This window comes from Cervus elaphus, chromosome 26 (genome assembly GCF_910594005.1).
Source record: "Cervus elaphus chromosome 26, mCerEla1.1, whole genome shotgun sequence".
In the NCBI taxonomy this organism is placed as follows: Eukaryota; Metazoa; Chordata; class Mammalia; order Artiodactyla; family Cervidae; genus Cervus; species Cervus elaphus.
Window position 1 is genome coordinate 26,512,894 of NC_057840.1, and position 27,013 is coordinate 26,539,906.

Consider the following 27,013-nt stretch of genomic DNA (forward strand, 5'->3'; position numbering starts at 1 on the left):
TAATAATAATAATACAATAAATACTTTTTGAATGAAGGGAGTAAAAGAATAAATTCATGAACATATATTCATTAAAAATATACTTGTCACATATTCTGGTATACATAGTCCATCAATCAGTGTGTCTCATCGTGGGTTGCATTTTGTTTTTTACTTGGTGTCAAGTGGTATTTTGTGTTGTTTTGAGAACGACGGGCAGAATACCTTTTATAATTCTATAGTTCTGTCTCCTGCCTTCATCTTTTCTTTTTCTATCCCCTTTGTGTCTTGATGTGAGACTTCAGAGACAGGGCTTTGCTCATTCTACATACCACCGAGGGCTTAGCATATTTTTGGCCCTCATTAAATGTTAACATCAACAAGCGCATCGTGAAGGACGATTACGCAAGAGAGAAGTAAACAGAAAAGCAAGCCTTGGCAAGCTTCAAGTGGATCCACCCCCTTCTTCCCCCAAACTCATGCTTAGAGAAGGTCTTTATTTTCTCAGCATCTTTAACTCTTTTATTTCCGGTTTTAAGTACAGCACTGAACAGATTGCAAAAATCATTTTTCTAAAGAATTCATCAAGAATTCAAGTCTTTTTTTTTTTCACAGTGGCAGCTATTCCAAGCATCACAAAATAGCATTGATTCTTTTTGAAACCTCGAAGGTCAGCAGCATCCATATTGGTAGGAATAGAACATAGAGTGCTCATTTTCCTTTTCCTGGTAGTGAATGGACTCCAGTATGAGAGACACTCTCCTGTGCCAAAAGGCTGGACCTCCTCAACTCTTGTCTATAGCAAAGCCAGAGAAATAGCAAAAAAAAAAACAAAAAAAAAAACCAAGCAAGATCCAGCTACCAAACACCTTGTCTCCATCACCAGTTCTGGCTGGATCAGCTGCTTTCTTATTCTAATTAAGTCTTTCCAAAAAAATTTATATGTCAGCAGAAGTGAGAGAAATAAAGGAAGCATTTTTACTTGGCAATGGTGAAATTTTCGCTGGCCAAAAAATATGTGAATGAAGTAAGCTTTTAAGAGCTTATGGTTTCTTTGTCAATATAAGCCTAATAAATTAAAATTGGAAATATTTTCTGCCATGCCCAGAAGATCTCATCAATCACCAGTTTGCTTCATCCCCTTCTCTCCTCCCTGGAATCCAGTGAGGGTGGAGAGCTGGCAAGCTCTGAGGCTTAGTTGAAGCAAACCCTGTTATTAGTAAAGAAACAGGGCTCTGGCTAAAGGAAGCTTGAGGTTCTAGCTTCAGATTTATTTTGTAAATGTGCAAAAGGAAAAAGGATGTTTTTGAAGAGAGGAGGAAAAAAAGAAAGCCTTTGGGCACTTCAAAGTTAGTGTTTGTTGGCGTTAAAGCTAAGTGCTAGCACAAAAGCCCCAAAGACATGGAAATGAGAAGAATGAATTAAATATTATCCTCACATCTACATCCTTCAGTTTGAATGGCATATAGCACCACTCCAGCAGAGAAGTAGGTGTTCTCTGAGGATAAATAGAAAAAATCTTTTACTAGGTAAAATTTGCACTCTACTTAAATCACAAAACTAATTTTTCTCCCAGATACCGCCTTAGGCTAAGATATCATTAACTCATTTGAGTATAAATACAATGTAAACTGAACGTTAGACTGTCTTCATTTTTTGTTTTTAAAAAAAGGGAACGAAAATGAAAACTCCTTTGCAATTGGAACATTTGGATATGAAACACTAGAATTTTCAAATCGTGAAACTCAGAACATCATGAGAAATTAAAGATCTAGACCGGAGGTCATAAACTGAAATGTTTACAGATCTAAAATGTGAACTGCAGGGCCAGTGCAAATATTATGGAATGCTGAGGACTATGGCCAAGTGTAGAACTCAACTCCTATCTTAAGGGCATGATATTTTTTAGATTTTTTTTTTTTTTGATGTGGACCATTTTTAAAGTCTTTATTGAGTTTACTACAATAGTGCTTCTGTTTTCTGTTTTGCTTTTTTGCCATTGAAGTGTGTGCGATCTTAGCTCCCTGACCTGGGATCAAATCCACACCCCATGCATTGGAAGTGAAGTCTTAACCACTGGACCACCTGAGAAGTCCTAGGGCATGATTTTTAAAAGCTGTCAAAAAAGTAAGAAATATTTTAGAAATCAAGATCAAGTCCAATCAACAATGTAATGCATTATATTTACATTCTATTGAAATGCAAATGATGAGGAAGACTCATCTGCAAAATCTCTGGCTTTCATTGTGCAACCTTTTGTGGATAAAAAGAGTTGCAGAGTTTCTGACCATTTTCAGATTTCTCAACAGAAAGGCTATTGTCTTGGAAAATGAGATGAAATACTCTGATGCCAACCTGGCTTTTGTAGCCACATCTGCTTGTCTTTACAGTTCATGTACATTCTGATGCTGACACATCAACCAAAATAAGAGATTTTCTTTACTTCTCTGGCTAGAATAAAATCTCGTGTTACAAAAGTCTCCCCACCCCTCACCAAGAAATCAATAATTTTTTTCTATGCTAAAGAAAAATGATGATATAGTAGCAACAGCTCCATAGGGAAACAGAATTCAGAGCCCGGGGTCTGCATGTGAGCTCTACAGGCAACACTGCCCGAAGCGATGACTTCCCTGTGTTACGTATGTTAACCGCTGGTGCAACATTGAAGAATTAATGATGTACAGTTGGTAGAAGGAACACTGGCTATGGACAGGAACAATGACAGTTCAAATCCTGACTCTGCTTAGCATCTGGTGAGCATGTTGCTTTGTTTGAATTTCAATTTCCTCATCTATAAGATGGAAAAGTAATTGAATTAGTTTGCTAGGGTTACCATCACGAACTACCACAGTCTGTGTGCTTAGACCACAGAAATTTATAGTCCCATAGTTCTGGAAGCTGGAGGTACAAGATCGAGGTGTGGGCAGAGTCAGTTCCTTTTGAGGGCTGTCTATTCCATGCTTCCTTCCTAACTTCTGCCAGTCATTGGTGCTCCTTCACTGTGACTGTGTCATTCTGAACTCTGCCATCATCATCACGTGGTGTTCCCACTTTCTCTATGTGTCCAAATTTCCCCCTTTTCTAAAGACATCACTCATGTTGGATCATGGCCTACTCCTGTATGGCCTCATCATCACTAATTATACTTGCAATGACCATACTTCCAAAAAGGCCATATTCTGAGGCACTGGGAATTAGGCTTCGACATATGAAATTTGAGGGGATGCAATCAACTCATCATAGTAATACTCACTCCAATAGTGGCTGTAGAATTAAATGGTCCAACACCCGGTAAAGTCCAGAGCATGGTTGTTGCTATCCAGTCACTCAGTAGTGTCTGACTTTTTCCAGCCCCATGGACTAAAGCATGCCATGCTTCCCTGTCCTTCTCTATTTCTCAGAGTTTGCTCAAATTCATGTCCATTGAGTCAATGATGCCATCCAAATATCTCATCCTCAGTCACCCCCTTCTCCTTCTTCCCTCAATCTTTTCCAGCACCAGGGTTCTTTCTGATGAGTCAGCTTTTTGCATCCGGTGGCCAAAGTTTTGGAGCTTCAGCTTCAGCATCAGTCTTTCCTATGAATAATCCAGGATGATATACTTTAGGATTGACTGGTTTGATCCCCTTGCACACCAAGGGACTCTCAAGAGTCTGCTCCAGAACCACAATTCAAAAGCATCAATTCTTCAGCTCTCCAGAACATGGTAGGTAACCAATGAACACCACATTTATATGATCATTAATCCCAGATGGCTCCCAAAATTGATCTTTAAATGTGAAATATGTTTATAGCCTTATGTTCTAACCCCTTCAAACCATCTCATACATTCCTGCCAGAGTGAATTTTTAAAATTTGAAGGCAATCATGTTCTTCTCCTGTTCAAAGCTCTTCAGGGGCTCCCTACCCCCGCTGGAGGAACTCCAAACTCCCCAGTATCACATACAAGGTCCTGCCTCCACAGTCTGCACTCACCGAACTCTCTAGTCTCATGCTCTCTTCAGAAGCCCCTCTCAGGCCACACTGAGTCACTTTCTGTTTGTTCTTTTCTCTTCCACACCTTGAAGCTTTTCACGGTTTGGAATGCATTTCCTTACTATCCACCTGCAATATCCATTTCATCTTTTGTGACTAAGCTCAAAAATGTCCTTAACGAATTCATTTCTGACATCAGCCTGTGAAACTGGCTGCTCTTTCATTTCTGTGCTTCGTGAGCCTTGTCTTATTCATAATGTGAAACTAGGCCCTGGTTTCTCTTAGACTGTTGTGTTCCGTGTTGCTCTTCTGATATTCTCTGTAAGTCAGTTTATCCCAAGTTAGCACTCCTCTTTCATTCTCAAAGGTGCTGCATTTAGAGGACAAATTATTTCATTATTCTACCTAGACAGAGTTTTTCTTAGCACCTATAACCCTTATCTTTCCTGCTTATGGGCCCCATACTTTAGGAAGGTAAGTCCTTATCAGAACAAAGACATTATCATATTTATCTCTATATACCATTGTCCAATCCTAGCACATGTTTAATAAAGAGTAGGCTAAGCATAGTAGGTACTTAATACATATTTGTTAAATTAAAGGGTATATCTATATATATATTATAAGCTAACCTACAAATTATAAAATGACATACAAAATTATAATAATACAACCACCATTTCTTGAGACATTTCCTTTCTATATAATCCCTTTTCTCTACTTTCCATCTCCTAGCTCTTCTATCCATGAAAACTCAGAGTAAGGAAAGAGGGCAAAAGAGTTGAAAAACAGCAGAGAGACATCCTCTAGAGGGGATCAGGAACAAGTGGTACTCAGCCAATAGCAAAGGATCTTTTTGGGAAGACCTATTGTGGTACAGCTTCCCTGGTGGCTCAGATGGTATAAAGAATCTGCGTGCAATGCAGGAGACCCTGGTTTGATGCCTGGGTCAGGAAGATCCCCTGGAGAAGGGGATGGCTACCCACTCCAGTATTCTTGCCTGGAGAATTCCATGGACGGAGGAACCTGGTGGACTATAGTCCCTGGGAACACAAAGAGTTGGACACAACTGAGTGACTAATATACAATTGTGGTACAAACTTCCCTTAGCAATGGGATTCTAAACCCAGTGGTGGTGGCATAGCAAGACTTTCCGTAAGTGGCAGATTGGTCTCAAATTATAAGGCATGGTATGTTGGACCCTTACATAGCCTTCATCCCTGCCACAAGGGCTACTCCTTTCATGCACTATTGTTGGAGCACTGGCTTCTGGTGGCAGCGGTTGGCCGATGTCAACTGCAACTGGCCATGTTATTTCATCCTACGTACTTAGTGGTGTAGTGGTAGACATCCTTTTGTAGTGGTGCTCTCTGATGACCATAAAGATGGAATGCAAGGATCTACCTTTCCAATCCCATAAATGCATACACACTTCTCTACCCGGACTTCCTTAATCCTGATCCTCTATAATCTTTCTTGATTAACTGGCTAGGCCATTTGCTTGTCCATGAATCTGGATATAGAGAAAGAAATCCAGAAATAGAGAAAGAGAGGAAGGGAGGAAGGAAAGAGACGGTTGAAATATTGAGTCGCCATTTCATGAGGACACAGAGCAATCAAAATGGTATTGAAGATGTGGCGTATTCCCATATAATTTCCACTAAAGCCTCCAAAGACTAAAGACAAATATTTTGTTTCATGTTGGAAATATTCAGCAGGACAAATAATGCTGATATTTAAGTTACCTCAGACATGAATTATTTGACACAACCATAAATCTTCTTTCTCTCTGAAGTTTCCAGCAAATTAAAAACAGGCAACTAGAAACAGCTTTCAGAATGAGGTAGTTTCAAATGGATTTACATGAATTCAAGTAAGCAAGAAAGCTTCCTTCTTTGTCAAATGCTAAGACAGGAAGGAGAAGGATGAGGGGGAGTGGCCAAGGAATGTGTAGGATCTAGGTCTCTGCCAGACACATCCCACCCTCCATCTTCAGCTCACATTTTAAAGGAAGCAGGACACAGGGAATTTCCACTTCCTTCCCTGTTCCAAACCTTGTTCAGAGTTTTCTTCCTGATAGCATTTTTAATCTTCTTACCCAGCACCAATGACAGCCTCAGCCCTTAAAGCTTTCATCCCTGTTAAAAAGCTCTAGAGACAGGATAAAGCCGTAGTGTCCTTTTTGGTCATTTATTACTCACATGCTTAATAACTTTTGGTTGGATGCTTCACAAAATGCTAGGCTCTGAGCATACGTGGATGAGCGACACAACCTGTCTGAATCCAGATGTAACAGCGTATCATGCTTGTAATGATAAGAGAAGGAAGGGGAGTGTGGAAGCAAATATCAGGGCATTCATCCCAATCCGGTGGGAGTAGAGGGACGGGGTCAGAGACCTGACATTTAAACTGAGACCTCAGGAGGGTGCTTGGGGCTAAGAGCAGGCAAAGGAGTTAGCCACAGTGGGGAAGGGGTAGGGGAGGGAGGAGAGAGTTGGAAAGGCAGCAAGCAGGCAGTGGAAGGCTGGAGTCTTCGTCAAGGCCAGTAGGAAGCCACTGATGGATTTCCTGCATCTTTCTTTCTTCCCTCCCTCTTTGCCCTCCTCTCCCTTCCTTCTTTCCTCTGACTACTTCCTGCCATTTCCACTGCTGTCTCCCTGATCTGAGCTGCCATGATGTCTCACCTGAATTCCTGAAATAGCTCTCTCATGTGTCTCCTGATGTTAAGCTTACATCCTCCAGTCTGTGCTCCACAGACCAGTTCCTTTTAAAACAGAAATCACATTAGTCATGTTACTCCTCAGGTCAAAACCCATCACTAGGGCTTCCCTGGTGGCTGAGTGGTGAAGAATCTGCCTGCCCACGTGGGAGACACGGGTTTGATCCCTGGTCTGGGAAGATTCCATACGCCATGGGGCAACGAAGTGGGTGTGCCTGTGCTCTAGAGCCTAGGAACTACTAAGCCCATAAGCCACAGCTGCTGAAGCCTGCAGGCTCTAGAGTCCATGTTCTACCCTGAGAGAAGCCACTTCAGTGAGGAGCATCCTAGCAAAGAATAGCTCCTGCTCACAACAGCTAGAGAAAGCCCCAAGCAGCAATAAAGCCCCAGAACAGGCAATAAACAAATAAATACAATTAAAAAGACACCCCATCACCAACTTCCTAACTGATTCGAAGCAAAAACTTATTTGCAAAACAGAAACACATTTACAGACATAGAAAGCAAACTTATTAAAGGGGAAAGGGGAGGAGGGATAAATTGGAAGTACAGGATTAACATATGCATACTACCATATATAAAATAGAGATGCAACAAGGATCTACTGTATAGAATAGAGAACTCTATTCAGTATATTATAATAATAATAGAAAAGAATAGAAAAGAGAATGTATACATATATATATGTATGTATATCCGCCTGCAATGCAGGAGACCTGGGTTCGATCCCTGGGTTGGGAAGATCCCCTGGAGAAGGCAAAGGCTACCCACTCCAGTATTCTGGCCTGGAGAATTCCATGGAGTCGCAAAGAGTCGGACATGACTAAGCGACAAACCGTAACACTTTGCTGCTCACCTGAAACTAATACAATGTTGTAAATCAATTATACTTTAGTTTAAAATGGATAATAAAATCGCCATTCTTGACCTAGCATTTCCAATCATACGTTATCCCCTCCAACCTTATTCTACAATTCCTTTTTCCACAGCATTTATCATCTTCTAACAAGCCATATAATTTACTTACACATGATGCTTATTGTGTTGTATTACCTTTCTCCTCCCACCTAAAATATAAATTTCATTAGGGCAGGGATCTTGGTAGGTTGTGTTCTTTAATGTATTCCAAGAATTTCAAATGGTCCTAACATAGGTACTCAAAAGTGTTTTTTGAATTAATGAATGCTTTCTTTCAGATAATGAGGCCATTCTGTCAGTGATATACTATATCACAGTTCACAAATATTCTGCCTCTCTCCCTGCAAGAGGACTTAGTCATAGCATTTTTTAACCCGATGAAATTTGAGCAGAAGAAATGTCTTATATTTGGTCAGAAGCTTTAAGTACCGGCATGTGGTTTGGCCTCCTTTCTCTTTCTTGCCTCTGTGTTATGGAAGTCTGTGAGATCGGCCCCCATCATCCTGGGCTCCTGGTATGTCTGTGGTGAGGATAACTCTCTTGCCAGATCATGATGGAATGCAGATTAATGACAAATGAACTTTGATATTATAGCCTACACTGATGGACAGAATCAAAGCCTGGGATCTTTATACTCGGGTTCAATATTATTGAAGTTCAACATTAAAAAAAGTAAGATCATGGCATCTAGTCTCATCACTTCACGGCAAATTGAAGCGGGGGAAGTGGAACCAGTGGCAGATTTTATTTTCTTGGGCTCCAAAATCACTAAGGACAGTGACTACAGCCATGAAATTAAGACACGTGTTTCTTGAAAAGAAAATGAAAAAAGTGAAAGTGAAACCTAGACAAACCTAGACAGCATATTAAAAAGCAGAGACATCACTTTGTTGACAAAGATCCACATAACCAAGGCTATGGTTTTTCCAGTAGTCTTGTATGGATGTGAGAGTTGGATCATAAAGAAGGCTGAGTGGGGAAGAATTAATGTTTTTGAACTGTGGTGTTAGAGAAGACTCTTGAGAGTTCCTTGGACAGCAAGGAGATCAAATCAGTCCATCCTAAAGGAGATCAACCCTGAAAATTCATGGGAAGGACTGGTGCTGAAGCTGAAGCTCCAATCCTTTGGCTACCTGATGAGAAGATCTGACTCACTGGAAAAGACTCTGAGGCTTGGAAGGATTGAAGGCAAAATAAGAAGGGGGTGATGTGGTTAGATAGCAACACGGACTCAATGGAGGTGAATTTGAGCAAGCTCTGGGAGCAAGTGGAGGATAGAGGAGCCTGGCATGCTGCAGTCCATGGGGTCACAAAGAGTTAGACATGACTTAGCAACTGAACAACAACAAGGAATGCATTTAACTTTATTAACACTTCTGTATATTGTGCTCTCACAATTAAGACAGAATCCCAGGGAGTCACATGAGGCTTTTAAAATCAAAGGTGACTGGAATGGAGATAAATGAAGTGTTCAGTGCTTTCATTGTGTCTTGACTTGTCAAGGCGGAGGGAGAATCCATGATGCTAGCGGAAACAGTGACAGTTCACCTCCTCAGGCACTTGCACACAGCCAGAGACCAGGTGAAACAGTGTAAAAGAGCCTCGCCTAGATCGGGGTCAATGTGTCACCAAGTCAGTTAAGGTGGCTTCACAAACTAACCTGTTTGCATGGTGTTTTCAGCCGTCAGAGTTTCACAACATTCCTACACAGGAGAGTCTGTTTCAAAACCAAAAATGGCCAGCATCTCCATTGCTCTGCAGGCAGTGGAGACAATCTTTTCTTATTTTATTTTTTTTCATTTATTTTATTAGTTGGAGGCTAATTACATTACAATATTGAAGTGGGTTTTGTCATACATTGACATGAATCAGCCATGGATTTACACATATTCCCCATCCCGATCCCCCCTCCCACTTCCCTCTCCACCCGATTCCTCTGGGTCTTCCCAGTGCACCAGGCCCGAGCACTTGTCTCATGCATCCAACCTGGGCTGGTGATCTGTTTCACTATAGATAATATACATGTTTCGATGCTGTTCTCTCGAAACATCCCACCCTCGCCTTCTCCCACAGAGTCCAAAAGTCTGTTCTGTACATCTGTGTCTCTTTTTCTGTTTTGCATATAGGGTTATCCTTACCATGTAACTTATTTATTTTACTTTTGGCCATGTTGGGTCTTTGTTGCTGCACAGGTTTTTCTCTTTCACCTTGTGGTGAAAGGAGGTTCTTGTTGCAGGTTGACGGCTTCTCATTGCGGTGGCTTTTATTGTTGCAGAGCACAGTCTCCAGGGCATGCGGGCTTCAGGAGTTGCAGTCCTGGGCTCTCCAGCACAGGCTCAGTAGTTGTGACACATAGGTTAACTGCTCTGCAGCATGTGGGATCTTCCTGAATCAGGGAAGCCCCTGGTGGAGATATTCTTAAAACAATTCTTAAAGAATTCAACTCAATAAACCTAGTCCTGGAGAGACCAGTGGTTTCCTGGATGACTAGAGCCCTAGACCAATTTTGCCTCTAGCTGTGGACAACTTTATCCAGTTAGCCTAATGATGGGTGCCAATATTTTAATTTTTAATGTATGCTGTGGGCTGAAAAATTCAGAAATCATTCCATAAAATGTGACAAGTGATAGAGGCATCTAAACTGCTATGTAAGCCACAGAAAGGTCAGCTCATCTGTGATTTCTGATCTCTTTAAATATAAATAAAGCAAAATTTCTGTCTGAATCTAGCCATTGTTGTTGTTCAGTCACACAGTCATGTCTGACTCTTTGCAACCCCATGGACTGCGGCACTCCAGGCCTCACCATCTCCCGAAGTTTGCCCAAGTTCATGTCATTGCATCAGTGGTCCCATCCAGCCATCTCATCTTCTTAGCCATAGTGCAGCCATAAGTTGCTTCTTTGGAGTTACCTCAGAGCCATAATGCTTTGGGAATTCTTTTCAAAACCTTTGCCTACTTTTTTAGTTAAAAAAAATTGATGATTGAATATAACAGGGATTATAACAAAATAGTATTGCAGATATTTAATTGGATTTATCTGTGACTGGAGATTTATCTGCCCCCCAAGTTCCCCAAGACTTGGGGGGCAGGCTACTGTACAGAAATTTTCTTAGACGCCTGTAGCATTGTCAGCAGATTTTCTGCCCATGGTGGTCTGCTGAATGCTGTATGCTGTCCAGCAATTAGGTAAAGGCTGAGATCTTTCTGCTTGTTGCTATGTTTCCTCTCTCTTCTCCAATTTGTCTGGTCACATCATTCTCCAAAGGTCCAGAGAACGTAAGTGCCCACACATGCTGGAGCAAGTAAGAGAGAGAGAGGAAGGAGATGCAAACTCAAGTTTCTTTCTTTCCCACCTCAAGCCCGAACTAGAGTCCCAGTCGGCAATCTTTCCAACCCCATGAGAAGCCAGGGTAACCCAGGTGGTCACTGGTTGCCATCACACTTACCCTGTACCAGGCTTCTCTGATTATTTGGGTGAGATGGGAGGTCTCCGAGCTCTAACCAAATAAGGCACTGCCCCCAGCAGTCTCCTGACATTGATGCAACATCTGTGAAATGTAACTGGATAATTGGAAACATTACTGAGACACAAAGACCTTGGAACACATGTTTCTGCCTCAAGGTTCCATAACAGGTCTGGGAAAGGTTATACGGTAATTCACTTACCTATAACATGTGTAAGAAAGTAAGCAAAGAGCACACCTGCATTTTAAGGGTAATACACCAGGGTTCCCAGGGACTGTAAGCGCTGAGGTAAGCAGCTGCCCTAAAACAGGCTCAAGATGCCGCTTCTTCTCACCCAATCTTGGTTACAGGAGAAATATTGTCCCTGATTGGCCCCTTTAATGCCCCCATGGGATATCTCCACCTCTGGGTTCCACCCCCTGTGAGAAGAAGAGGGCTAGTGACATGTGGGTACACATGTTGCTCAGAAAATAAACAAATCCCCAAATGCAACTTTGGACCTGATGTACCTGAGACATTGAAGCAGTCTCTCTTCTAGTGAAGTGAAAGTCACTCAGTCGTGTCCGACTCTTTGCGACCCCACGAACTATACAGGCTATGGAACTCTCTAGGCCAGAATACTGGAGTGGGCACCCACTCCCTTCTCCAGGCGATCTTCCCAACCCAGGGATCGAACCCAGGTCTCCCGCATTGCAGGGGAATTCTTTACCAGCTGAGCTACCTGGGAAGCCCAAGAATACTGGAGTGGGTAGCCTACCTCTGCTCCAGGGCACCTTCCTAAGCCAGGAATTGAACCGGGGTCTCCTGCATTGCAGGCAGATTCTTTACCAGCTGAGCTACCTGGGAAGAGCAGTCTTGTTTTCTCTTCTAGAGCTACTGTTAAATTCAGCCAACTCCATAACTGCTACAATTGTGTGTGTGTGTGTGTGTGTGTGTGTGTGTGTGGTGTGTGGGTGAATATGGAAGCCAAGGCTCCCTTTATTTCTTTCCCTGATCTCAGATCTACTCTGTAGAGAATCCTTCTCACACACTGTAGCTGGTGAGAAATTATTTAAACTTCAAGGGATATTATTTACCCCCTATTTTCATCTTAACTTATTTATTCAAGTGTTATTTAGTGAAGATTCTTTGTAGAAATCTTCTCTGTGCTTCCTGGGACTCCGTACATATTCTCTCAGAGAGTCTGTGGAGTAAACCTCTCTCTCCAGTGTCCTTAAGAGACCGTCTCTGCCTTCGGGGGACCATAGAGGATGCTGTGACCACTGCCCCCCATTGCACTGTCCCTGTTCAAGGGTCAGCGCAAGGCAGAGTGGTGAGAGAACCATCGTATGCACACACACATCCCCACCCCTGCACAGGCACACCCATGCACACAGACGGGATGATTTAAGGCTAATGCAACCTTTAAGTATGTAATCCCACTTCTGAATTCAAGGCATATGGTTAACTTCTGATTTTTAAAAAATAGCCAATTTGTATGCTTGCTGTGCACAAAAATGGTTTGACTTAACTTGACTTTTTCTGGCTGAAAAGTTTTCTCGGTTGCTGCCATCAATGGAAAACAGATTAAGAGACAAATTTCAAATGAACGCTTGAAGCCCTTTCTTGAAAGTAAGAAAACAGAAGGGGACTGCTCTGCCGGGGCTGGTTTTTGCAACGCTTGCTGTCATCAATGCCGGCCTTATTCTATTTCGTCCCCAGGATATATTTAACCAGTACTGAAAATGTGCTGGGCTGTGACAGTGTGATGGTGCCCACCCCATGAACATTTCAGGGTCACATCACTTACTGGAACACAATGATATCTTTTTGCACATAAATTACCTATGAGTCTTTAGATTAAATCTACCACCACCCTCCCTACCCAAATTCCACATCATTATTGAATTCCCATTTCATACACTTAACCTGAAATTTCCATTCAGTCAGTATCACTCACATTACCCACAGCTTCAAAAGACTAGAATCATTTTTACTGTAACTATTTTTTTTTTCAATACTAGGCCAAGGATAAATGTGGTTGCATTGATTTCTCACAAATGAACCTCAAACCCCTGATTTAAAAGGAGAACAACACTGTTCAAAATCATTTTCAATCTGAGGTAACTGTAATTGGCTTTAAAGGGACATTGCCAACTCATTTGCAAAAAACTTTTGAGCTGGTTCTTGTTTGCAATATCCTAGAAGAAGCTTGACCATGAAATAACCTCTCCTTCTTCACGGTTTCATCTATTTCCCCCTCCTGGTAGTTTCTCTAGGAAAGTGAAAGCGATTGTTTCCCCCATGGGCTTTCCTTCTGAGACCCCTGTCAGGATGGGCCAGGATTCAAGTGGTCCAGTCAGAACTCCAGATTCAGACAGTGATGTTCACTTGTAGGTTCTGAGGGTGTTACTCACAGCGAATCTCTGTTCCCAAGAGCCTTTAGTTTAGAGAATGTGTCAAATATTGGTCAAATATAACAAGCATTGATCCACAAGAAGATTACTTTGCCTTTATCTTATCCACAGTCCTTGTCTGCACTGGGCACTTTCTATTTGCCTCTCAGATCCACTTCCCAAACCTGCCCTTGGAGCCCTGGGAGATTGAGCTCCTCACATGCATGACAGGCTGTCTAGTCAACTGGCTTCTGCTTGGCTTCTTCCATGGGAGGCACTTCCATGACAGGCATTCAGGAGATCAGAATGAGGAAGGAGAGGATCATCAGGGCAAGTGCGTTTTCCTGGCCGCATCATGGCTGGGTCATCGCTAGCGTTGTTTGAGTTTTTTCTTTCCTTTCCTGCTTTTTGTTTATTGAAGGCTGCAGCTTCTGTCTGCCAAATCTCATTTACAACTACTGCTACTAACTAAGCCCCACTCTATCTTTGAAAAAAAGTGAAAGTGTCAATTGCTCAGTTCTGTCCAGCTCTTTGTGATCCCATCGACTGTAGCCTGCCAGGTTCCTCTGTCCTTAATTCTCCAGGCAAGAATCCTGGAGTGAGTAGCCATTTTCTTCTCCAGGGGATCTTCCTGACTCAGGGACTGGGTCTTCTGCATTGTAGGCAGATTCTTTATCTTCTGAGCCACCAGAGAAGCCCCCTGGTAGGGGGCTTCCCACCACTACCTTTAGGTTTTGTTAACTTGTCCCTCAGAAATAGAGGTAGTATTATCATGCCAAAGGGCTTGTTAACATTTTGTTTTTCCTTAGTCCCACCAATGCCTTTATAAAGTGAGTTCACTTTAATAGCTTCTTTGAATGAGCTTTGATTTTGACTAGAACAAAAACTGATATGTTACCATAACCAAAAGCACATTCCTTCACCTCTCCCTTCCTAGAATATAGAAATGAAGACTACACTGCTCACTGAGAAGTATGTTCATGAGTCCCTTACGGAACCTCATAGGAACCCAGACATGTGTAAGGTAAGAAAACGGGGAAACCGACTCTGTGGTATTTCACGTAACCTACCCAAGGAGCCCCAGGCTAGCTGCTACACTTCTTTTAACACTATTGTCAAATTTTCTTTTAGCCTTGCCCACCGGAAATAAAGTTTACTTGTCTATCTGCGTGAGCATTCTTCTAAGGAAATGAAAAGATCACTTGTTAACTTTTAAGAGGTGCATATATTGAATTTGAAGTTACCAGTTTGAACAAATATAGCTGCTCTGAGTGACATAAACAGATATATGAAGGGAAGATTAAACCCCTTAAGTTTCTGCTGTGAAAGAGAATTGAGCCAAGACAGACCAGTTTAGATGCAGTTTGCTTCAGTGTGATCTAGAGATGGAAGCAAAGTAGAAGCAAGGGACTCAAAATTGATATTGATATTTCAGAATCAGATCATCTGGGTTTAGGTCCCACCCTTAATAGCTGTGCTATTTTGAGCAAATTCATTTTAGAGAGAGGAGATTAGGAGGTAGGTTTCTATAATACAGTGCTGCTGTCCAGTATTCTGCCGGAAACTGGCTTCCCTTCATTCAAACATATAAGAGCTTAATCATCAGGTTCCCTAATAGAGCTACTAAGACATAGGTTTTGATTCTTATAGTTGAAAATATTTAAATCAATCATTTAACTAAAATATTATCAAAATAAAATTTTATTTATTTTTCTATATTCAGTACAGTTCAGTTGCTCAGTCATGTCCAACTCTTTGCGACCCCATGGACTGCAGCACGCCAGGCCTCCCTGTCCATCATCAACTCCCGGAGCTGACTCAAACTCATGTCCATCGAGTTGGTAATGCCATCCAACCATCTCATCTTCTGTCGTCCCCTTCTCCTCCTGCCTTCAGCCTTTCCTAACATCAAGGTCTTCTCCAATGAGTCAGTTCTTCACATCAGATGGCCAAAGGATTGGAGTTTCAGCTTCAACATCAGTCCTTTCAATGAACACTCAGGACAGATTTTTTTTCAGATGGACTGGTTGGACTTCCTTGCAGTCCAAGGGACTCTCAGGAGTCTTCTCCAGCACCACAGTTCAAAAGCATCAATTCTTCGACGCTAAGCTTTCTTTATAGTCCAGCTGTTACATCCATACATGAATACTGGAAAAACCATAGCTTTGACTAGATGGACATTTGTCGGCAAAGTAATGTCTCTACTTTTTAATATGCTGTCTAGGCTGGACATAGCTTTTCTTCCAAGGAGCAAGAGTCTTTTAATTTCACGGCTGCAGTCACCATCTGCAGTGATTTTGGAGCCCAAGAAAATAAAGTCTGTCACTGTTTCTATTGCTTCTCTATTTGCCATGAAGTGATGGGACCAAATGCCATGATCTTATTTTTTTGAATGTTGAGTTTTAAGCCAACTTTTTTACTCTCCTCTTTCACTTTCATCAAGAGGCTCTGTAGTTCTTCTTCACTTTTGCCGTAAGGGTGGTGTCATCAGCGTATCTGAGATTATTGATATTTCTCCTGGCAATAGATTCAATTTTCTAAATCAGCTAAATTCTAAGTCCCTAAATTATTTCTTAAATGGACAGAGGTCATCTCTAAATTACAGGTCCAAAACCCACTTGACTAATGCCAAACATAAATTCATAAATTCAGCATTTCTTATTTTAAACATATCTGTGTATAGCAGAAACTAACACAACATTGTAAAGTAATTATACTTCAATAATAAAAACAGTAAATAAATTAAAAACAAACATATCTAAGCCTCAATCTCCCCATATTGATATTTAATCTGACATTTCCTCTTCACCAAATCAAATGTTTTCTAGTCTTCAGATTTCTGGTGTTTATGCTTCTTACACACCCCTTTGACAGGGACTTACACAAGTACATTAAATCCTTCTTGCTACTCCTTTCCCTCACTGTTTTGAAAATACAGATTCCCAAACTTTTTTACCTTTGATTTCTTCAGCACTTCCACATCCCACTCTGGCAAAATTCTGAATGTTCCAATATTCTTTGTAATAGCCTATCTCAGGTCTTTTGTTTCTTCCATTAATGAAAGGAAAATCTGGGGACCCTAGGGGGACTCCAGTGAACTGTCACTGCCTTCTGGCCCTCTCCTAGGTATAACTTACATACCTCACAAAAGTTTTCAGGACACGAAGTCCCTTCTTTGATTCTGGTTCAATATCTACTGAATCAAGATTTGTAGATTGCATAGCAGAAAACTAGTGCTGACTCACAGAGACAGCACTGGAAAAGCTGATTTTACGTGTATTTATTATTGACAAATAAGCAAAGTAGATCTACTGCGTTTAGCCAGTTGGTTTAATTCAGGTACATTTCATCGTAAAAAATGAATGAATAAACGTAAATAGACGTGTGAGTGGCCAGTTCAAAAATATATCTTGACATTTATTTCTCAAGTAAGTAGAGTGTTTGTCACTTACTACATAAGAAAAATGTAGCATGGACAGAGAAATGCTTCCACTTGCAGGAAAAGCATGTCACAAATAAGAATGGTCATTCTTTGGGCACAAGCTTACTTTCTGAGCACTTGTGACTTTTGCTTGGGTTTTCTGATATTGCTGCTAATTTAATGCAAATGAGACCAAATCCATTATCCACAATAAGCTAAATGGTAAGTTCCATCTGCTTTTACTCTAATTCCTTCTGTCTCTGGAGTACTTAAAAAAATGGTGGAGGTTGAAGAGAAGCAATATTCACTTGTACTGATAGACACTGATGGCTTATTACCCTCATTTTTTCCCAATTGATTCCAATCATATCTACACTCTGTTTAATATCAATAAAGAGGACTTACAGAAAAAGAAAAATATTCTTTAATCTTTCACTAAAGGGGGAAAAAAAAAAAAAAAAAAAACCCCTGGACGAGAACCTCATTGTCTTGTAAATCTGTAAATAAAATTATCTCCCAACTGTTCCCAAATTCCTGAATTTAGATTCTTTAGACTCAGTTTTCATAAACATTTTCAACACTGCCTGAGCATTGGAATCCAGTCCCCGGTGTCTGGTTGTTGAAGCCCTCCATGATCAGGGCTCACCCTGGTGTCACAAAAGAGTTGAACACGACTTACTGACTAAACAACTGCTTATTCAAACTTATTTTCCATCATTTGCAGCCATTCATTTGTCAACCAATGTTTTAAACGCCCTCTCCTCACCCCTCTAAATCCCTGTCTTTGCCTGCATTTGATTGTTCATCATCCCTACATGCCCTCTCTTTCTTTCTTCTCCTAATTCAATCCCTTTGGTCCTCAAAGACCAGGTTTCATTGCCCATTCACACCTGCAGTGTTCATTCTTCCCATACTTGCTTGTACTCCTTGGTTTCTTATTGACAGCCTCATGTGATTTAACACTTAACTTAGCACACTTATATTGTTCCGGAATTAATGTACATGTGCTAGCCTTGTCTCCTCAAGCAGACTATAATCAGGGACTATGAGGAAGGTTATTTACTTATATATATATGTGTGAGACTAAATTTGTTTTAACACATATTTTGCATGAAAATAACTCTGGCCTTTTCAAAAGATGCCAAGTGATTAAATCATTCACCTAGTGTCAATCAAACCTGAAGACCCACAAAACTGAAGTCATCCGGACGCTGATCGGCACAGACAAAAGGTACTTTGACATGATCTCAGAATTTTGGAGCAGGGAGGGTGATCACATTTAAGAGCAAGAAACTCAGAGCAAGAGAGGCTGCTCTAAGAAGAGAAATCTTCACTTTAGATGGCAGCTTGATCTAGGAAGTTTTTTTTCAGGTTTTCTCAGAAAGAGACAACTGACTGAACCCCAAGAAATAAGCAAAACAAAAAGACGGAAGGTATTTGAACTCTAAGCATATTAATTTGTAATTTTCACTGGGGTTGTAATAATTTAGAACAGAAGGTATATATTTTTTAAAGATGATGTAACAGTCAGTGGCAGAGATAACATTAGGTCAAAGTTAGAACATACTTTACAAACACATAGCATGTAACAGGTCCAGTTTGAATTGTTGTATGTGTGTGTTGGAATGAGGGATCTGGGGATGAAAACCCAGCACTGGAAAAAGAGAGGAGGTGAAGGCAGGGAGGCAGAGAAGGTCCCATAGAGTATAATGACAGGTAAGAGGCAGACAGATAGGCTGGGAAGCAGCTTGAGGAAGGTTTGACAGCATGTACCAGTTACCTGATGCTGGGAAAGATTGAAGGCAAGAGGAGAAGGGAAGAATAGAGGATGAGATGGTTGGATAGCATCACCCACTCAATGGACATGAGTTTGAGCAAACTCTAGGAAAGAGTGAAGGACGGAGAAGCCTGGCAAACTGCAGTCCACGGGGTCGCAAATAGTCAGGCACAACTTAACAACTGAGCAATAACAACAACCAGGTACCTACTTAAAGGGGTGGCATGAAGAAGCAAGACACAGTATCTCAAGAGTTTGGAAGGAGGAAGCAGGTGGCAAGTTCCAGGGAAATTTGGTTATAACAATCAAGGCAAGTGTCTGCTTACTCTTTTCTGAAACATGAAGCGGGGTTTAGTGCAGTAACTGGAGAAATGATGGCCAATCACAGGATAAGAGTGCTTATGATGTTCAGACCAGGAGGAGCTAAAAGGATGCAGAGATAATTAGTCTGACCACTTATACTGATTTGCCTTTAGGTATCGTAATACATGAAATTAAAAGATGTTTGCTCCTTGGAAGAAAAGCTATGACCAACCTAGATAGCATATTAAAAAGCAGAGACATTTCTTTGCCAACAAATATCCATCTAGTCTAAGTTATGGTTTTTCCAGTAGTCATGTATGGATGTGAGAGTTGGACTATAAAGAAAGCTGAGCACCGAAGAATTAATGCTTTTGGACTGTGGTGTTGGAGAAGACTCCTGAGAGTCCCTTGGACTGCAAGGAGATCCAACCAGTTTATCCTAAAGGAAATCAGTCCTAAATATTCCTTGGAAAGATTGATGCTGAAGCTGAAAGTCCAATACTCTGGCCACCTGATTCGAGGAACTGACTCATTGGAAAATACCCTGATGCTAGAAAAGATTGAAGGCGGGAGAAGAAGCAGATAACAGAGGATGAGATGGCTGGATGGCATCACCGACTCGATGGACATGAGTTTGAATAAACTCCGGGAGTTGGTGACGGACAGGGAGGCCTGGCGTGCTGCAGTCCATGGGGTTGCACAGAGTCGGACACAATGGAGGGACTGAACTGATGACGATGGCGATCATAATGCTTGTTGAATTTAAGATAAACTAAATAAATTATTTTATGTTCATTTTAAGACTATTTTTTTCTTACTATATGTTACCTTTGCTTGGTATTTCTTGGGGATTCTTACTTATTCAATGCCAAGGCACTTGTCTTCCCTTTTGTGCTCTATTCCCCTTTCTAGAAGATAGCATAATTTACCCTGGAGATGGTAGATGGGGAAAGGGCAACGTTCAGAAGAAAACCTTTGATGCCCTGACAGGATTGGGCTCAGCTCTTCATGTTCTGGCAAACTTACAGGGGTTTTTAAAAAATGCTGTTGTTTTTTTTTTTAATAAAAAGATACACTTTTAATTTTTAAAAATATTTTAACAGTTAAAAACCATTCAGTTTTATTAATATTGATTCATTTCACACATAGTCGAAATAAAACCTTTTACAATTCACTGTGTGTTCCTTGATTAAAACATGGCTTACAGGCTTTCAGAAACATTTTTGTTTATATGACATAATGACAATTGTGATTTCTTTGATTTACAAAATGGAGGCTAATCATTTAGTAAATGTGTGTGTTTGTGTGTTCAGTCATTTCAGCTGTGTCTGACTCTTTGCGACCCTATGTACTATAGTCCCAGGCTCCTTTCTCCATACGATTCTCCAGGCAAGAATACTGGAGTGGGTCGCCATGCTCTCCTCCAGGGGATCTTCCCAACCCAGGGATCGAACTCGTGTCTGCCTGCGTCTCCTGCATTGCAGATTCTTTACCCACTGAGCCACTTGGGATGTGCATTAATTACAAGACTTTCTAAAATGATTTTCAAATATTTTTCTTGGGTATCTCAGAAGATGTCTTTTTTTTTCAGCCATGTCAAGTAATGTTTATGACTTTTCTCATGGATATTATAAAGATACATCAAGATTTTAGGGTATTGTCAGTTTTATCCTTAAAAATCAACTATCAAATGATAATTTTGAACAAACCTTGTCTTACTTTAAGGCAAAAAAAAAAAGCTGTTTCTGAAAGCAACCCCTCTCCACTACCAAGCTGAGGACATGGCAGGTGCTCAGAAACACTCGGAGGGGTCGGCTCACTCCACACAAATGTGAAAAGATCTCTCACTTGCAAAGTTTACTTGCAGGAGCCCTGTTCACTGAATAAAAGATTTTTGCCTCAGTTGCAAGAATTTAAATGTTACTATTTTCTTTCAGAGGGCACATATTTTACTTCACCAGTAAAATGGTGCATGCATTTCATTTCAGTTTCAATTCTGCGCTGCTGACCCTGGGATTTCATAGCCCTGTAATACTGCTGCAAACCAAGGGTTTCCTAGGAATAAGGGCCAGTCTGAAGCTTCAAATAACATAAAACCTCTGGTATCTCCATTTGTGGCTAGCTACTTGGGGACACTTCATAGCCTTTCATGAATTCATCTCCCCACCGGCAGACAAAATGAATCTGCTGGTGCAGCTCTGAGCAGAGAATATGTTCCCTCCCTGAAAACACATGTTTAAATATTTAATAAAAGCATAAATTTGAAACACTTCTAGCAGCTGTAGAGAGTGCCACAGAATAGAAGGCAAAAAACCATCTTCATTTGAGGAGATTAAGAGCATTGAGCAATGCCTGTGGTATTATACAGTTCTGTGGAAAGCAAACACTCCAGGCAAAAAAGAAAGGAAAAACAAAAAGACATGGAATGCCTGCTCCATCCCTGTGAGGAAGGGAACACAGCACAGAATATTCTGGAGGTCCATGTCTGAAGTAAAATCCAAGCTCTGACAGCGTCAAACACTCTCTGTAGCCTTGCTTGTAAATCAGCTTGGCCCTGGGGAAGGCAGATGGCTCGGGGTGTGATACTTACGTAACCACAACCTGAGCTGAGTTCAACCTGCCAGGAGCCAAGGAACAAGGATGCCTCTGAGAAAAGATAAATTGTGCTCTCCTTAAACCCACTGGAACTGCTCTCCCTGGCAAGCCAGGATACAGCAGGGGGCATCAGAATCTTCCAGCACGCAGGCGACCAGCTGTACCAGCTTGGCAGCAGAGCCAGTCACCACAGCCAGGGGGCTGTGTGTCATTAACTCAAGCCTCCAAACCCCAGGGCGGCTCTCCGGTTCCCCAGGCTGTTCACGGGTGTGGCAGGGGCTGCCTTCTGAAGGTTTAGAGAAGTGGGCATTCCAGGGCCTTGGGGTGGGGAATATTAGTCAGCCATCCCGAGCACAGACAGTACCAGCCTCGCACATTCCCAGTTTATAAATAAATGATCCAGGAGTGACACAGAGGGTCATTCCTGCCCAGGCTACAGGCAGCCCTGGCATTTCTGACTCCAAGAAATTTGGAATGAAATAACAGACCATTGAGAGAACCGTGGATCCTCCAAGCCAGGCAAAATCGGGGAAAATCAAGAACGGTTTAGAGGGTTAACGTCAATTGCCACTCAACAGAGCAAGCATCTCCCAGATAAGTCATTCACTTTGGTGGGATTCATTTGGATTGGCTTGTTTCATGCTGAATGTAAGCTTGAGATCTCACCCAGTGAGAAAATCTGTGTTGTGATTGGAGTTAAAGGAGTTATTTTTAAAAGTGCAGCATTTCAGGAAATAGGACAGATCTAGGAGGAGGCAAAATAATGTTCTACAATAAATGAAAGGGCCCTTAAATATTCTTTGTTCCAAAACACTGCCAAGGGCCAACCTGGAACAGAAGAGAAATTCTTTCCTTTCAATCTGTACTATGAGACTGCTGTCCTCCAGGCCAGATTTCCATCTTGTTACATGAGTCTGATGTTTTGGTGACTTTCTCCATTACACTGAATTTTTATAGCCCACCACACATCAAAACGTTTCTCCAAGAAACCCTTTCCAAATTTCTCACAATTGACTTAATAAAATCGACTTTGGGAAAGCCCCAATGTTCATAAATTGAGGGCAACTTGTCTAGAACATACCAGCGTATCATCTGGTGGCTCAGCTGATAAAGAATCCACCCGCAATGCAGGAGACCTGGGTTCAATCCCTGGGTTGGGAAGATCCCCTGGAGAAGGGAAAGGCCACCCACTCCAGTATTCTGGCCTGGAGAATTCCATGGACAGTATAGTCGCAAAGAGCTGGACACTGATGAGGGACTTTCACTCATTCACTCACTTATCATCTGTAGTGAATAAAATTCATAGAATAGGGGATAAATATTCCCCAAATTTCCTATTTCACATCCTCTAACATTTGACAGCTTATTGAGTACTTACAAGAGGCTGTGGATTCAGAGATGCAGGACACAGGGCCCCAGCTCTTAAGGATTTTGTACTCTTAAGAAGCAGTTACCATTTGGTATATGCTGGGATGTTATAGAAGAGGAAACAAGTTGCTTTCCTGAGAAAGGGTCTCACACACAGCCAAGAAGCTTTGGGAGGAAGTGACTCCAGACTTGTAATTTGAATGACAAGTACATTCAGTTTCCTCTGCGGATCATCCTCACATCATATACTCTCTTAGAAGGTGGGACCTGAGTCTATTATTTTGTAACTATCAGGTTCCCCAACTGGCACTAGTGGTAAAGAACCTGCCTGCCAATACAGGAGACATAAAAGACACGGGTTCGATCCCTGGGTTAGTAAGATCCTCTGGAGGAGGACATGGCAACCCAGTCCAGTATTCTTGCCTGGAGAATCCCCTGGACAGAGGAGCCTGGTGGGCTACAGTTCATAGGGTCACGAAGAGTTGGACATGACTGAAGCAACTTAGCACACAAGGCAACTCTCAGGTGCTGCTATAATCTGAAAATATTCTGAAAACTTGGGTCCATGCTTCAGAAATATTTGGTAGTAATGAAACCTTGACATCTTCTGTAACAGACTCCTCCTCTCTCTCCAGTCTTTATGAGCCTTTGGGGTCAACTGAGCTGCTAGAATTCACAGAGGAACAATCACCAGAATTTAGCATTTGTTGGATATTGAAATGCATTCATTAATTTAGCAGACATCTCAAATATTATATAAACATAGAATGTTGTCAGTTGGTACCATGTGGCTCATTAATATCAGTAATGTAGATTAGCACCTCTCTACGGGCAGATAGTAGTGCAATGCTGGGTCACGGATGGGCTTTCCTGATGGCTCAGCAGGTAAAGAATCCACCTGTAAGGCAGGAGACACAGGGGATGTGGGTTCGATCCCCAGGTCAGGAAGATCTCCTGGAGGAGGAAATGGCAATCCGCTCTAGTGTTCTTGCCGTGGATGGGCTGCTGCTGACATACCACTTTCCTTGACCTTTTGGCAGCCTCATGGGACCTAGAATTGCCAAAGTTCCTGGACCAGTGGCCTGAGGCCAAGAGCATTTTTATCCACTTATCTGAATGCCATAAAACATTATCATTGTCTAATTTTGCATGATTGGAGGAAGACTGGGAAGCCTCAATTTGTACTCTAAGCTTGCTAACTAAGAACCCTGACTTCCCATTGTGCTGGATCTGGGGCACGATGCCGGTCGATGCTGGTGCCCATGCCCCACAGTAACTCTCAGGAACAATCACGTGAACATTGTGGTCATTCATTCCAACCAGGCGCAAACAGTGCTTACAAACTGTGTTTAGTGATGATGGCAGTAAAAAACAGGTGATTGTTTTGGTGATGGTGGAAAAGTCTGGACTCCACCCACCTCACTCACTCATCTGAGGCCAAGGATCAGAGAATCAGCTGCAATTCACTCCATTCTCTTCCATCAGCCTCAACACTACCCCCACTTCAACTCGCTCCTTTTCTCACAGAAGCAACTGGAAAAAAAAAAAAAATCCCTGCCATCAGTAGACAACTTTGATTTGTTCTGACTCATGAGTAATTAAAGACTTAGAAAAATATACAATGACATATAAAACGCGAGTGTCCATATAACCCTGAGGCCAATGGATTATCAAAGCTTAGGCTTAATCATCCAATGGGAAAACCCATCGTCGAAATCCTCCCAGAGATGACAGTAAATAAGGGAAAGAAATGTAGACTTGTGTTACTGGTTGGTGATGATGGCTCTGTGGCAGCCTCTGGGACACTTGTGGCAGAAAATAGAAGACCCCTGAGCAGTGGAACCTGAAAGGCCATGCTGCTGGCCTGGTACCTTTGCTAACCCTCCTCTACACTGGAACTCTGGACAACAGGCATTTATCTGCTAATGAGTCTAGAAGTGTGAGGAGAACTGGAGGGTGGGCACGCAGAAGCCACCCATCTTAGCCTTTTTAAGTCAATCTTACCTGCATGAGTCCTTCATTTTAGACTGAGGCTGTGCACCCAGCCGAATAGTTCAGAACTGGTCGTTCTCTTCCTTAGCCTGTGCCTCTGAAATAAGAAGTCATTGACTCAGGACGAAGGGGTCAATCACCACAGTAAGCCTACAACCTGGAAGACTGGCTCAGCAGCCTGTTGGCATATTGCCTGGAGACAGACGCCGTAATAACAAGTGGATGAACCTACGCTTTGGAAAAGATATAGAAGCATACATTACATAGCCCTGGATTGATGGGGAGGATATATTAATAGATTCTTGAAAGGCAACAGCATATAGGGATTTTCCTGGTGTCAAAGCTTAGAAGGTCCAATTTGGGTGATGACGGTTGACTCTTAAAAACAATTTCTCAGGAAGGGCTCATGAATATTTTTTCTGAGTGTACACTGGTGTACATTTTGCAACAGGGTAGAAAGAAAATTACTATGTTGGATGAGAGAAGTAGTAGGCACAGGAGACAAATCAAAGGTTTAAGAGTAATGATTTGCTTCACACTTATCCTGTTGGGAATACATATAAAGTGTATACACATATGTAGAATATATATATATATATAATATATATTTAAAGTACCTGCATATATAATGTAAATAGTATATATATTCTATACTATTCTAAATATTATACTATTTACATTTACATTATATATGCATATACTTTAAATATATATTATATATAATCTACATACACACATATCTTATATGCATATATACATAGCTGTGTGGTGGTATGTGTATGGGTGTGTGTATTATAGTATCTTAATCCATGGTGGTGGTTCATTCACCCCTAAAATATGAAAAAGAATTTCTTTTCCTTCTGGAAAAAGAGATCTATAACCTTACAAGAAAAAAAATGCAAAGAGAAAAATATGAAATTCAATTGCACCAATACTTCAAAGAAATGATAAAACAGAAATTTACTAAAACTGGAGGAAAATCATATTAGTCAATTACAAATGTTAGTTGTTACCTGACTTCTGAAAGACAATAATTAATCTCATTAATTTGCATAGACTGCTAGACAATTAGGTACACAATTTGCCCAGATCTCATTTACGTGTGATGCTCTTGAAAACAAGCAGAAAATTAAGTTACATCAACTAAAGCCAAAAGTGAAAAATCTCAACAGTTCTAAATTTTTCTTACCCAATTTATACTACCCATAGGGAAGCAGAGTCAGGCATAGAACAGAACATAGTTTGGGAATCAGATAGAACAGACAGAAATTATAGTTTCATCACTAACTAACTGGATATATTAAGCATTTAAGGTTCAACTGATCTAAATAAGCCACAGACTATTATCTCACAGAGTGATTGTGAGGAGTAGATAACACATGACATTTCCTTATGTGTGTATAAGTGTATATATGTGTACACACACACACACACATATTAGATGCATTTCCAATTACAATAACATATACAGTTTTAGCACTTGCTTCAGTCCAGATCCCCTGGAGAAGGAAATGGCAACCCACTCCAGTATTCTTGCCTGGAGAATCCCATGGAGGGAGGAGCCTGGTGGGCTACAGTCCACGGGGTCGCAAAGAGTCGGACACGACTGAGCTACTTCACTCACTCACTCAGTCCTGTATGTCACCTTATCTCATTTTATAGATGAATAAGCTGAAGCTCTGAAAGTTCATATTTAAAGGTTAAGTCACTATAATCACAATGTTTTTTTTCTTCTTCCACATATCGAGCTCCACTGACCCTCAGTTGCAGAGACAGTCCAGTCCTACGGCAGCATTTGTTCCAACAGGTGCAGAAGGCATCTGCAGTCAGGCTGGAGTATCTTCATTGTTCAGTTGCTAAGCCGTGTCTGACCCTTTGCTACCCCATGGACTATAGCATAACAGGCTCCTCTGTCCACTGTCTCTTGGAGTTTGCTCAAATTCATGTTCACTGAGTTAGCAATGCTATCTAACCAGCTCATCCTCTGCTGCCTGCTTCTCCTACTGCCCTCAATCTTTCCCAGCATCAGGGTCTTTTCCAATGAGTCAACAAAGAATTGGTAGCCAAAGTACTGGAGCTTCAGCTTCAGCATCTGTCCTTCCAATGAATATTCAGGACTGATTTC